Here is a 15137-nt window from a genome sequence, read left to right on the forward strand (position 1 = left end):
TTTTGCTGGTCCGTGGAATACTAGATAGGTATACAAGCTTAAATTGGATGAAGTAAGTATCACGGAGTTGGAATCTTCACCAGATGAAATAGTCAAAGAGTTTTTGATTTCATCAGAGACGATGAAGAAGCTTGCATTTGCAAGAAATTAAGTGGGAGCGCTAAGACACATTTATAATACTTTATGTAGGTGACATATAGTTGGTTATAAATGATGTAATTATATACTTGATTAAAAAGGTTTCATTGAGAATTAACTTCAATGAAAGGATATGGACTGAAACAAATTTAGTGTCAAGATCTATGAAGATAGATTGAAACACATAAATAAGTTTAAGTCAAAGTACATATGATGGATATTGAAGAAGTTCAATATAGAAATATTAAGAAAATGTTCTTGTCATGTGAAGGTTTAACAAGACTTGAGTGTATCTGACACTCAATGAGTAAAAACACATGAGTGATTATAGATCACGAATAATATGTACACAATCAGATATCATGTGCTATAAAGTGTTATGAGCATATACCAGAATGATTCATATGATGATCATTGGATCTATAAGTAAGAATATCCTTGAGTACTTTAGAAGAACTAAGGATATACATATATTTTTTTTTATGAAGAAATGACAAATAAATCGCTGTAAGGTGTTACACCGATATTTGTGTTGTCACATATCAAAATAGAATTTCAATCTCAAATTAGACTAAGTGTTGTTTAAAAGGTAGCACAATGAGCTAGAAGTTGTCTATGCTAGATTTAGAAGAGTTCTAAATATTGTGACGGATTCTACAAAAGAAGGCAGAGTATGTCATTATTTTGACAATGACAAAGGATGTTAAGTCAAGAGGTTCTTTGAGAACTTGGTGTAGTTCGACAGTAGTCGTAACTTTGAAGCTATATTGTGTGTGACAATATTAGTGACATATTTCAGACAATGGAATTAAGGTTCCACCAGAAGATCAAACATATTTAATGCCAGCTCATTTGGAAATGAGTGATGCGTTGAGACGCAAATGAATTACAAAATACATACGTTTCTGAGCGTGTCAGATCCGATGACTAAAAACCTCTCCCGTGAGCAATACATGATAAAGCACCAGAAGGCCAAGGTGTTATATCTTTACAAATGTAAACTAGATTATTGACTCTAGTGCAAGTGGGAGACTGAAAGAGATATGCCCTAGAGGCAATAATAAAGTGGTTATTATTTATATCTCCATGTTTATGATAAATGTTTATATGTCATGCTATAATTGTATTAACCGAAACATTAGTACATGTGTGATATGTAGACAACAAGAAGTCCCTAGTATGCCTCTTAAACTAGCTTGTTGATTAATGGATGATTAGTTTCATAATCATGAACATTGGATGTTATTAATAACAAGGTTATATCATTATATGAATGATGTAATGGACACACCCAATTAAGCGTAGCATAAGATCTCGTCATTAAGTTATTTGCTATAAGCTTTCGATACATAGTTACCTAGTCCTTATGACCATGAGATCATGTAAATCACTTATACCGGAAAGGTACTTTGATTACACCAAACACCACCGCGTAAATGGGTGGCTATAAAGGTGGGATTAAGTATCAGGAAAGTATGAGTTGAGGCATATGGATCAACGGTGGGATTTGTCCATCCCGATGACGGATAGATATACTCTCTGGGCCCTCTCGGTGGAATGTCGTCTAATGTCTTGCAAGCATATGAAAGAGTTCATAAGAGACCACATACCACGGTACGAGTAAAGAGTACTTGTCAGGAGACGAGGTTGAACAAGGTATAGAGTGATACCGAAGATCAAACCTCGGACAAGTAAAATATCGTGAGACAAAGGGAATTGGTAATTTATGTGAATGGTTCATTCGATCACTAAAGTCATCGTTGAATATGTGGGAGCCATTATGGATCTCCAGATCCCGCTATTGGTTATTGGTCGGAGTGAGTACTCAACCATGTCCGCATAGTTCTCGAACCGTAGGGTGACACACTTAAAGTTGGATGTTGAAATGGTAGCACTTGAATTATGGAATGGAGTTCGAATATTTGTTCGGAGTCCCGGATGAGATCCCGAACATCACGAGGAGTTCCGGAATGGTCCGGAGAATAAGATTCATATATAGGATGTCATTTTATGTGAAATAAAATGTCGCGGAAGGTTCTATGGAAGGTTCTAGAAGGTTCTAGAAAAGTCCGGAAGAAACCACCAAGGAAGGTGGAGTCCACAAGGGACTCCACCTCCATGGCCGGCCAGCCCTAGTGGGGGTGGAGTCCCAAGTGGACTCCACCATAGGGGGCCGGCCACCCCCCACATGGGAGGTGGGAATCCCATCTTTGGGTGGGAGTCCTAGTTGGGCTAGGTTTGCCCCCTCCTATGGAAGGTTTTGGTTTCGGGTCTTATTCGAAGACTTGGACACCAACACTTGGGATCCACCTATATAATGAGGGGCCAAGGGAGGGGGCCGGCCACCCCAAGACCATAGCTTGGCCGCCCCCCTTGAGTGGCCGGCCACCCCCTCCCAAACCCTAGCTTTGCTCCTCCACTTCATATTTCCCGCGTAGCTTAGCGAAGCTCCGCCGGACTTCTACACCGCCACCGACACCACGCCGTCGTGTTGTCGGATTCAAGAGGAGCTACTACTTCCGCTGCCCACTGGAACGGGGAGGTGGACGTCGTCTTCATCAACAACCGAACGTGTGACCGAGTACGGAGGTGCTGCCCGTTCGTGGCGCCGGAACCGATCGTGATCAAGATCTTCTACGCGCTTTTGCAAGCGGCAAGTGATCGTCTACCGCAGCAACAAGAGCCTCATCTTGTAGGCTTTGGAATCTCTTCAAGGGTGAGACTCGATACCCCCTCGTTGCTACCGTCTTCTAGATTGCATCTTGGCTTGGATTGCGTGTTCGCGGTAGGAAAATTTTTGTTTTCTATGCAACGTTATCCTACAATATCTGCTCCGACGATATCATCCGCACCTTCATCTGCCGCCGGGTGCTTCCCCTTCAACAGCGCGCTCACAAGATTAGTGAGATGTACGGCCCCGGTGATCCCACCAAGATCACCGGCTTGCCCTTGAGCAAGGCTGATGTGGTCCTGAAGGCTAGCCAAATCTGCCAAACGGACATGCCGGATGACTGGGAGTGGGGCCTTTGCCCTCTCAGCTCCAAAAATCCTCCGTCCCAAGATGTAAGAAACTGCGCGGCTCAGGTCGTATTACCGGTAACTTTCATATTTGCGACTAATCTCTCTTTTTTCCTTTGTTCTCAGGCTAGGGCTCGTTTCCCTCGGATCGACTCAGACCGACGAGGCCCTTGCCGGAAGAGGCCTCTGGACAAGTACGATCCAGATCCCATCATTCATTGGCTGGATCTGAGGATGGGCCGGACTCCATCTTCCCGCCTTGGCAAGTCTCCGCCGGAACCAGCTGGTTCGTCTGATGACTTGACCATACTTGAGGTAGCCTTTCTGTTCGTTTTCTTATACTCTTTTTGTTACTTCCATTCTGTAGACACTCCCTCAGCCAGCAACAAACCACAGATCCATGAGCACGAACCTCCCCTGCAGGCCGAGGTTGGCGACGAGTTTCTGGATAAGCTCATGGCCGAGGGCCAGAAGAGCGATCCTCCTGCTGCTGGCGCCGGCCCCAGCCATGCTCCCTCTGGCAAACGTCCTCGGACTGAAGTCATTGGAGGGAAGCAGGTTGGCACCAAGCGCTACAAGCAGAAGCGGATGCCGATGTCTTCCGGGTAAGTTTTTATCTCTTTTATGCTCTCTTTGTTTCCACCGAGTTCTTTTCCGGTTGCTTTTTTCCAATTTGCTCTCTTTTTCCTTTCTTTCAGCCCTGCGCTTGAGCTTGGCTCTGCCGGCTCCGCGAGGACCTCAACTCCTCCTCCTCAGTCAAGTCCGGTACCATCTGGTGCCGGCAACAGCTCTGCCTCCCTCTCGGGAGGCACCACAAGTTCGGGGCGCGCGGCCCCAACACCTCCAGATCACCGCGCGGAGGAGGACTTCACCTCCCCTCCAGAGACCCGAGACACCGGCGCCAGCAACATCGGCGCCGGCCAGACTGATGCCGGGCAGGCGGAACCTTTGGTTCCTCCTCCCCCGAAGAAGAAGAAGAAGCAGTCGAGCTCTTCCCCTACTTCGTCGGATACTTCCGCGCCGGTACCTTCTCCTCCTCCCGAGGCCACGCCGACACCGCCGCCCAGCCAAGGACCTTCCGCGGCCAAGCAACCGGCGCCGTCCGGGACTCCCAAGATCACCAAGTTCCTCAAGCCCGGGGCTTCCGGCGGCAAGGCTGTGGAGGGCGCCGCCTCAAGCGGCTCGGGGGACGTGGTGCTGCACGTCGGCCCGCCGCTATCGCTGCCCAGACAAGCCTACCGGCCTCCTGGGCCGGATTGTTGATCTGAAGCGCGCGGGCAAGGACCTGGGGCACCTTCTCCCCTATGCCCAGAAGTGGAATGAGGCGGATATCTCCGCTTCTACCCGCGGCCTGGGGAAGGATCGCCTTCCGGCACCAGATCCTGCCGGGGCTTGGTGCACTGAAGAACACTTCTCGCGGCTTAAACGCGCCGTGAAAGAGTTTGACAGTGCCTGGTACGATGCTACCAACAACGTGGTGGTAAGTTTTGCCAACTTTCTTTTATTTTTGTTGATGCCGGTTTCTTTTCTTTCCGGATCTTATCTATTCTCCCAGTCCCCGAGTTTCATGGTGAAAATGCAGTTTTCGGCGCGAAACTTTAACTAGAGGCATGTGAAACCGGCATGGCCAGTCCCCGAGTTTCGGGTTGAAACCTTGTTTCTTTCTTTCTCACACCCATCTTCCCTTGAACAGAGCACTGCCGACGCCCGGAAGCAACTCTTTGAGGAGCTTCTGTGGGAGCACCGGGACCTTGCTGAGGCCCACAGCCACTGCCAAGGTTTGTTTCTTTCCCCTCCGCATCTTTTCACCGGATCGTTTCTTTCTTTGATACTTATGCACTCTTTTGCTTAACAGTTGTTCCGGAAGCTACCATCGAGGCCCTGAAGGCCCAGGTCGCCAAGCTTCAAGGTACCATCCTTTCTTTTTCTGCTAACCCGTTCCTTTTTTCATTTCATCTATTGTTGCTTGCTAAGACTTTTCTTTCCGGTACTTAGGCGAGAAGGAGCAGCTCCTCAAGGAGCACAACGAGGCACTGGAGGCCCAGAAGACCGCCCTGGGGGAGCTCAAGGAACAGGCTATACAAGCCGCGCTTCGGCATGAGCAAGCCTTGAAGGATGCCCGGGTTGCAGCGGAGGCCAGGCTGGCGGAGGTCGTGGAGGACTCCACGAACTCCAACACCGTCTTGACGGCAGAGCTGGAGGAGGAGAGGAAATCGCGGAAGGCAGCGGAGCGCCTTATTGATACCATGACCACCGATCACCGGAATATGATCGGTTGGTTATGAAGATAGACGCGCCGGCTCTCCGTAAGTTCCTGCTTTGCCCTCTCTTTCGCTTATAAGCTTTCTCCTTTTGAAGATGTATCTTTGTTTCTTGCTTTTTCCGACATGCTTTTTCCGACATGCTTTTTCCTGTCTCGTTTTTATGCCTTTTTTCTTTTTTCGTAGAGCATTTCCCGGAATCCCAGGTTTATGCCTTGAAGAAGGTGAGGGAGGATCGGATTGCGCGGGAATTTCCCAACTGACGCGCACCGGGATGGGTACGACTATCTTGTCGCCCTCTCCGCGTGTGTCCAGCACATGCGCTCCGTCGACCGGCTTCTTGCCGACCTGCCACCGCCGCCATCCAAGTCTTCAAGGTCCCGTGGCCCGAGGAGGAGCTGCCGGGGAACATCACGCTCACCGCCGCGCGGCTTAATGATGCCGGCACCGGATCCGCGAGTGGCAATGCTCCGCGGCTCGTGCCGGAGCCGACACGGCGCTGCGCTCCGTGTGCTCGTGGTATCCTGCTCTTGATCTGGATGCTCTCCAAGGCGTACGCGCAGATGCTCCCACGGACACAGATCCGGCGCTCACCGCAAAGCGGCAGACCGGGCATACCGGCTTGCCGAGTATGCTGAGGTCCGCACCTTCATCCCTCCCCTCCCCGGCGTCAAGGACTACCTCAGCGATGAGGAAGAAGAAGACGAGGGAGATGAAGATGAGGCTGCCGAGGACGCGCCGCCGGAAGCTCCCGAGGCCAGCATCTGCTCCCCGAAGACACCGAGGTCGGTGCTGCTCCGCCCGATGCCCCCGCTATCCGATTACCTGCTCTTATGCAATGTCTGCTCGTGATATGTTTCTTTGTCCTGGTTAACTTAAAACAATGTCCGTTAAATTCTGCCCCGGTATGCCGGGGTCTATGATGTAAAACTTTAAATCTGCTTTTGGTTGTGGTACAACATTTCATGCCGGTAAGTTATACCGGTAGCTAAATATTTCTAAGTTTGCCTTAGCACATTTGCTTTTGGTTCTGCTTTTATCTGTACCGCAAAGATTTCCCAATTGTTTCCGCATCCAATTTGATGCATACTTGGTTCTTTTGCCTTGGCTCGCTTCGCCTTCTCTGGGCGTTCTTTGGCGTATGAGCACAAGGTTCTTTCACCAAACAAGCATCTTCTTGAACTTAGAAATAACTTTGAAATTTTGCAAAAAACCGGTTTAACCGGGTTAGTTAAATTTTCCGGATTGTTCTTTCCTCGCTCTCCCTTTTCGCAGTTCATGTGCTTATCTCCTACCGGTTTATCTTGCTTGCCATGAAGCCGGTTTGCGGACAGCAGCAGAGTCGAAGACTCCGGTAGGATTTAGCACACTACTAAACCGGAAAGAAAAAACATTCAATAAGCAACCGGTAAACTGAAAAAATAGACAAGTTACATGCAACCTTATTGGGGTAGTCCGAGATTCATTCAAGGTTCCGGCATCTTTTATTCATAGCATATAAGGTACAAAAAGGAACTTCTTACACCACCACTTCAAGAGTAGAAAGGACGCAACAGAGCTACGTTCCATGGACGTTTGCTCTCCTCTCCGACTGTCCGCCTTTCCTTTCTTCCACTCCCGTGCATCTATCAAGTAGTACGCATCATTGTGAAGCACCTTGCTTACAATGAAGGGACCTTCCCATGGTGGCAAAAGCTTATGCCGGCCTTCAGCAGCGCCTGCACCAGTGCGAAGTACAAGATCTCCTTCCCGGAAAACTCTCGGGTTAACCTTCCGGTTATGATAGCGTCTTAGGTTTTGGCTGATAAATGGCTGTTCTTGCTGAGCCAGCTCTCTTGCTTCTTCCGGCAAGTCGACATCATTTTCTCTGGCCTCTTTGACCTCTTGCTCAAGATAGAGCTGTACCCTTGGTGAATCATGAATGATGTCGGTTGGTATGACCGCTTACGCTCCATAAACCATGAAGAAGGGAGTGTATCCGGTAGACCGGTTTGGGGTTGTTCTTATACTCCACAGAATCGATGGTAGCTCATCGAGCCAACATCCCGGTGACTTCTCCACCGCATCAATGAGTCTAGGCTTGATACCGAAAAGCACCAAAGCATTCATTCTTTCCACCTGGCCATTGCCCCCGAGGGTGTGCCATCGAGCACAAATCCAACCTGATGTTGTTGTCCTCACAGAACCTTTTGAACTCACCTTGAGCAAAGTTGGTTCCCTTATCAGTGATGATGCTGTGCGGGTATCCATACCGCAAAATGACATCTTTTAGGAATTTCACCGCTGTATGCCCATCACACTTTGCGATAGGTTTCACTTCTAGCCATTTGGTGAACTTATCCACCATGACCAAGATGTGAGTCATGCTGCTTCTTGCGCTTTGAATGGTCCAACCATGTCAAGGCACCAAACGGCGAATGGCCATGTTAACGGTATTGTCTTTAAACCGGATGCGGGGTATGATTTTGCTTGGCGTACCTCTGCAGCCGTTGCATTTTCTTACCAAATCCTCGAGCGTTCTCCAAAGCAGTGGGCCAATAGAACCCATGCCGGAATACTTTTGCTACTAGCGCCCTTGATGAAGCATGATGCCCACATTCTCCTTGGTGAATTTCCTCAAGCATTTCTTTCCCTTCCTCCGGTTCCACACATCTTTGAAGGACACCGATAACGCTTCTCTTGTACACCTCACCGTTGATGAACGTGTATGCTTTGGACCTTCTTTGTATCCTCCTTGACTCGTTTTCGTGCCGGCAAGGTGCCGTTGATCGTGAACTCCTTAATAGGTTTAACCCATGACGGTATCTCTCGAACCGAAAACACCGGTGCATCTATCTCCATGCTATCCACCAGCATCATTTCTTCCGGTATGGGTACAGCAGTCCCCGAGCTTGCCGGAGCAGTTCCCGATCTTGCCGGAGCAGTCCCCGGGTTCCCTTCATCGATATCCATGGGTACTACGTGTGACTCCGGTACAAAAATTGATTCTGATTCCGGGCTTGGTTTGATCGATGGCACTCTTAAGTGAGCCAAAGCTATTCCAGGAGGAATTTCTTGCCTAGATGAGCCCAGCTTGGACAAAGCATCCGCGGCTTCATTTTCCGCGCGTGGCACATGGTGAAACTCACAACCTTCGAAGAATCCGGCAATCTTTTGCACGTGAAACCGGTACGAGGCCATATTGGCATCTTTTGCATCCCAATCTCCGGAACACTGCTGTACCACAAGATCTGAATCGCCATAGCAAATGATCCGGTGTGCACCGATTTCTTTTGCGACCTTAAGCCCATGTATCAAAGCTTCATATTCAGCGACATTGTTCGATGCCCTGAAATGTACTTGCAAAACATACCGGAGGTGGTCTCCTTTTGGTGAAGTAAGCACCACGCCGGCACCTAGACCCTCCTTGAGCTTGGATCCATCAAAGTGCATTTTCCAGTATTCTATCCTCTGATCTGGTGGTTTGTATTGCATCTCCGCCCAATCAACAAGGAAATCAGCCAAAGCCTGTGACTTTATGGCATCTCTTCTTTCATATACCGGCACGTACGGTGATATCTGGATTGCCCATTTTGCAATCCGGCCGCTGGCATCTTTATTGCACATGATGTTGGAAATTGGTGCTTCGCTCACCACCTTCATGGGGTGCTCCTCAAAGTAGTGCTTGAGTTTGGTGGCGGCCATGTACACGCCATAAGTCATTTTCTGGAAGTGAGGGTAGTTTTGTTTTGAGAGGGAGAGCACCTCGCTCAGGTAGTATACCGGCCTCTGGACGGTTTTTCCTTCCTCTTCTCTTTCAACCACAACCACTACACTCACGACCCGGTTTGTTGCTGCTATGTATAACATCATAGGCTCCCTTTCTAGAGGTGAAGCCAGTATGGGCGCTGTGGCTAGCATTGTTTTTAGCTCTTTAAACGCTGCATCCTGCTGAGGGGTCCGTACGAACGTGTCGATTTTTTCATGAGAGCGTAGACCGGTAGAGCTTTCTCGCCCAACCGCCTTACAAACCGGCTTAGCGATGCCAAGCTTCCGGTAAACTTTTGCACATCTTTTAACTCTCGAGGGATAGCCATTCTTTCTATTGCCCGGATTTTTACCGGATTAACTTCTATGCCCCGGCTTGATACCAGGAAACCGAGCAGCTTGCCGGCAGGGACACCAAAGGTGCATTTTGCCGGATTGAGTTTCATCCGGAACCGCCTTAGGTTATCGAATGTTTGCCGGATGTCATCGATTAAGGTGTTCTTTACCTTAGTTTTTATCACAATGTCATCCACATAGACTTGCACATTTTTTCCAATTTGATCAAACAAGCATTTTTGCATACAAATACATACGTTGCACCAGCGTTGCGCAAACCAAAAGGCATAGTAACATAGCAATAAGCCCCGTGCGGGGTAATAAACGCAGTTGTTATTTGATCTTCCTTTTTAAATGGAATCTGGTGGAAACAGGAAAAAGCATCCAAGAAGGACAACAAATCACACCAAGCAGTTGAATCAATCACTTGATCGATTCGTGGTAGAGGAAAAGGATCTCTTGGGCAAGCCTTGTTCAGGTTGGTGTAGTCGATGCACATGCGCCACACCTTCGGAGCTTTTGCCTCCAGGTTCTCATCTTTCTTCTTTTCAACCATTACCGGATTGGCCAGCCACTCTGTGTGCGTGACCTCCACAATGAATCCGGCAACAAGCAGTTTGGTTACCTCTTCTCCTATGATCTTTCTTCTATCTTCAGCGAACCGGCGTAGTGGTTGCCGCACCGGCTTGGCATCTTTTCGGACGTTTAAGGAGTGCTCAGCCAGCTCCCTCGGAACACCTACCAAATCATCAGTTGACCAGGCAAAGATATTCCGATTCTCACGGAGGAAGCTGACGAGCGCGCTTTCCTATGCTTGATCAAGACCGGCACCGATACGAACGGTGCGCTCTGGGTAAGCCGGATCCAACACGATGTCCTTTGTCTCATTTGTTGGCTTGAATGCCGGTGAGCCCATGTTTTCACTCATTGCCGCTAAGCTCAATTGTGAGGATCGAGCCAGCGCAAATGTCTCGCATTCTTTTCTTTTCCTCCGCGATCACCAAAGCGATTCCGCTAGGTTCGATCCGGTAGATGCGATTTCAGTGAGACCTTATAGTTTCCCACCACAAGTCAATGGTCCACGAGGTGCCGCATCTTCATCTTGAGGTAGGCCGTATGAGTTGTGGCCATGTAGGCTGCCAATGCCGGTCTCCCAAAGAATGCATGGTAGGGACTGTCTAGATCCACCACCTCAAACTCCAGATTTTCCACCCGGCAATTGTCACGTCCTCCAAATGCCACGTCCACTCGAACTTTTCCTATCGGGGCACAGGACAAGCCAGGGACGATCCCGTGGAACGTTGTGCGCGTTGGCTGAAGCATGTTTTCTCGTTATGCCCAGCGTATGCATGGTGTGCTTGTACATGATGTTTATGCTGCTGCCATTGTCTATCAAGACCTTGCTGAACTTCACTCGAGTTTGCGGCCCTTTCATGATTGGGTCCACAACAAGAGCATATCCACCCGGATTCGGCATGATCTTAGGGTGATCCTTAGATGACCAGGTAATTTCGATTGGACCACATCATGTATTTGGGAACTACCGGCATCACAAAGCATTGACCTCCATGGAGCGGCGGTGCACGCTTTGCTGTCTGTTGGCTCGTTGACAAAGACAACACAGACAGATGCGGGTCTTCGTAAACATTCCGGCCCAAAGGTGCCGGTGGAGGTGGTTGATCATCTTGTTCCACCCGGTTAACTTGCCGGTACTGCTGCCGGTTTGGCTGCACCGGTAAGGCGTTTGCCGGTAAGTGGCGGTGGTGGTGGTAGCTATTGCTGCTGCCGCGGCATGTCTTGTGGTGGCTGTGCATCTTTTACCGTTCCTTTTGCATCAAGTACTTGGTCCAGGTACAATCCTTCGTCAGATGGTTTGACGGATGTGCCGGATTCGGTGTGTGCCACCGGCAAGGTTGATCCATGGCAGCTTCCATGGTGTATTTTGCGGGTTCTTGCCAGTTCCTTTTCTGGACCCAGGGTTTCTTTTCCACCCACTGCTTCTTAGGACCCGCCCATGGCTGCGATCCGGTTTTTGCCTCTCGATCGCCGCTGGCCTCGTAGTTTTCCCGCACAAGAAGCAACTTGCTGCGGACCGTACCTTCGATCCGGAAAATCTTCCCTTCTTTTGTTATTCCGGTTATCCCGGTGTTGTTCGTGGCGCAGCTGTTCCGGCTCAGTTAGACCGCCGGCTGCGTTGGTCTCCCAACGCATAGCTATCCGCCACACGTATCATCTCGCCAACGTTGTCGGCATGTTCCGCTGCAACTTTTGCCATAGCGGTGAGCCTCTTCGCATCCACTCGCTAAACCAAGCAATGGCTCGTGCCTCGATTACCCCTTCACAGAGTTCCCGGTAGTGTTCCACCGGCCGTATAATCCCGGTCTGCATTTCGTTCGGCGCCGCACACACGTAGTAAGTTGCTGCGGCCTGTTTGGCCTCCGATAGGTGCTGCTGAAATTGCTCACAAAGCCTCCTCAAAATCCAGCCAGCCATTTATGCTTCCTGCCGGCAAGTTGTTTAGCCAGATTCTTGCCGGTCCGACCAAAAACGATGGTATGATCCTCACGGCCCAACGCCGGTTTCCTCCTCCTGCTACGGTTCCTCCACCGCCTGCGACGTATACCGCGGTCACGTAATCCGCGAGCCAATCTTCCGGCTTCGTGGTGCCATCGTATGTTTTTGTGTCACGGGGCAACATAAAGTTGCGAACTGGTGGTTTTTCTTTCATGATCCTTGGGCCAAAGCACTTTGGACCTGGAGGACCTTCCTCCTCGATCATTTCTGACAAATACACTCTATCCAGACGGTGCCTCGCATCCCGTTCCGGTAAGTATCTCTCTCCCAAGCGTTCTCCCAATGGGTTCCGGTATGTTGCCGGTCTTGTAGAATCAGCTTCATCGTAACATTCCGGCACCGCGGCCCTTGCCTGCCGATACCTCGGGGGATCCATTTCCTCCTCATCGTACGCTGCCCTTGCAGCTCGATAGTTTTGCCCGGTCTCATATCTACCGGCATGATTGTTTCCGGCATTGCCTCTGGCGTAGCCTCGCTCTGCCCCTTGGCTTTTTCTACCGGCATCATGTTGCCCGTCTTGTTGCTTTCCGGCAAGAACCGGATCGTACACAGTCATCTGCTGCGCATTCACTTCTTTTTCTCTCCTTCTATCCGGGTGGGGGGACGATGCCTGCCCATGGGACTTGCTACCGGCATTCTTTGTCAAACGCGCGGATTTTGAGGCCGCTGCCTTGTTCAGCTTAGCCAGCTGCTCAGCATTTTGCTGCTCAATAGTTTCCAGCAGCTCTCTAACACGCTCTTACTGTTTTGCCAAAGCCTCTCCAGAAAGCGACTCGCATAGCTCTACAGTAGCTTTAGCAGCTTTTATAGTTTTATCCGGGCTGCTATACTTAGGCCTTTCCACGATGCTAACAGATGCAGAGGCACTCTTGCCGGTAAGAATCTCCTTGCGCAAATCTTGATCTAGGTTGCGAGCTTTCAGCCGGTTTTCCGGCATCCTGGCAGCATGCGCGCTAACAGAAGCAAAGCCATGGGCAGCGTTATACTCACGTACGGTTAGGTTCAGCTCGCGCTGCGCCCTGACGATGTCCTTGCCGCTCTCGAGCATCTTCGGCGCTGCGCCTCCAGCTCCGCCCCGAGCTGCCGGGTCGATGTTCTGCGCGATGGGGGTGGCGAGGACGTTCATCGCCGCTTGGAGCGGTGTCTCCGGTGGCGCGGATGATGCTCCCGCTGCGCCTGCGCCGCGCTCCAGCGGTGGCTTAGCCGCATGGGTCGAAACCGCGCGACCAGCATTTTCTGCCGCAGCTTCCTTTCCTGCACCAGCCACACCGGTCATCATTACCTCAACGCTGCCGGCGGCGCGGCCAGCACAGAGCCATCTTGGCGGGTCCGGTGCCACCAGCACCGGCGAGAGGCGCTGGCGCACGGGGACGGTGCCGAAGTAGATGCGGTGGTTGCCGAACTCGATGATGCGGCCGTTCTTGGGGAAGACGCCGCCGTTGGCGAAGCAGCCCGCATTGTCGTTGATGAAGTCCATGGCGTAGATGCGCTGCACCAACGCGGACACCGTACGCTCGCCGGAGATCTCGAGGACGCCCGCCCGAATGTGAACTCCATCATGCGCCACTTCATGCCCCACGGTGGGCGCCAACTGTCGTCGTGGTGAACGAGCAGATGCCATAGGATGGCTTAGATTGGGGCCGAATGGACGCAAGAGGATTCGGGGGAGGGTTTGTGATCAGGTGGGAAGAGATTTCGGATGGTTTCCTCAAGAACTTGGCCAAGGCCAGAGGTTGAAGAAGAAAGACACAAGGAAGAACTCCCTCTAGATCACCATGTTCATTGATTCACACAGGTTACAGGTTCTGTCTACATACATACATGCGTGCCCGTGAAGAAGGGCTGCCCCCTCTCCTTATATAGGGGAGAGGGTGGCTTACAGTGCAAGAAACCCTAATGGCATCTTTGACTGGACAAACTACTTTATCAGCTACTGTACAAAGCTACTTTAATCATAGATGACACCGGGGTCTTCTTTAATCAGGGAGGCTGACGTCCTCCGGCTTCTTTCTTCGTCATCTTCTTCTTTATCGTCAGCCCTTCGTTTAAAGCTACTTTGCTTAGCTCATCTTTGTCTTCTAGCTCTGGAGAGGATCTTTGACCAGCTTTGCCGACAAGCCCTTCCTACCGGTGGCCCGGTACCTTTTCTATCTGGTTCCGGTATCCCTCTTATGAGGATACCGGTTTAGCCTGTTCAGCCAAATGCCTATCTTAGACTCCGGCATGAACATCTAACCGGTATCCTGATGGCTCAAACCATCCGGTTTGGCATGCCTTTGGCATACCAGGGGTCATCCCCCCAACACTTGAGGTCAATCTCTTGCGTGGATAACGGTCTCAATTCCGCTAGGGCCTCTAGGTCATCGATCACATGTGAAAGGCGAATCTTTTCTTTCTTAAGAAGACCAGCCGTATGGGCAGCCCAACCCGTGAGATGTTTACGCGTAGCGCGCATTTTATTATTCCATCTCGATATCGGATTGTTGCCCCTGACTGGTCTTTCCCACACCCTCTTAACCATCTCGTGAAATCCATCTCGTTGTAGCCAACCTAGTTCAAATTTGAACGGTCGCTTACAAACCTGACGTGGATTCCCAGTGGTTAAAAGAATGGGAGCATGGTCAGACAGTTTTTCAATACGCTCTAGGGCGCGGACAGACACCATGGGGTATTGATTCTCCCATTCGGTATCCATCAACACACGATCTAGTTTCTCGTATGTAGGCTCGGGCAAGCTGTTGGCCCAAGTAAACTGTCGACCAGACATGAAAACCTCTCTTAAGTCTAAGCTATCAATGACAGCATTAAACAAGAAAGGCCAATGTCCATCAAAAGGGCCTTTACTCTTCTCATGAGGAAATCTCATCAAATTAAAATCCCCGCCGATTAAAATCGGATACGGATTATCCTTTGCGAGATTTACCAACTCACGTAGAAAGTCGGCCTTAAAAGCGTCTTGGGCAGCACCATACACAGCAACCAGACTCCAAATGAAACCGTCTGCTTTGTTCTGGATATCGAGTTTGATGTGGTACTCTCCATCTGAACTAGCACGAACAGTCA

The 15137-nt window shown here is 50.1% G+C and overlaps 1 protein-coding gene and 1 long non-coding RNA gene across 2 annotated transcripts in view; one reads left to right on the plus strand and one right to left on the minus strand.

The window, feature by feature from the left end:
* The window catches only part of LOC127312198 (uncharacterized), a 30076-nt gene that overhangs the window by 10853 nt on the left and 4086 nt on the right, over positions 1 to 15137 (minus strand). The window lies entirely within an intron of this gene.
* Positions 4741 to 5233, plus strand: LOC139833160 (uncharacterized). The gene is made up of 3 exons (XR_011748356.1): positions 4741 to 4934; positions 5012 to 5065; positions 5152 to 5233. It is a non-coding gene; the product is annotated as an uncharacterized lncRNA (long non-coding RNA).

The sequence above is a fragment of the Lolium perenne genome, chromosome 7 (assembly GCF_019359855.2).
Source record: "Lolium perenne isolate Kyuss_39 chromosome 7, Kyuss_2.0, whole genome shotgun sequence".
Lineage (NCBI taxonomy): Eukaryota > Viridiplantae > Streptophyta > Magnoliopsida > Poales > Poaceae > Lolium > Lolium perenne.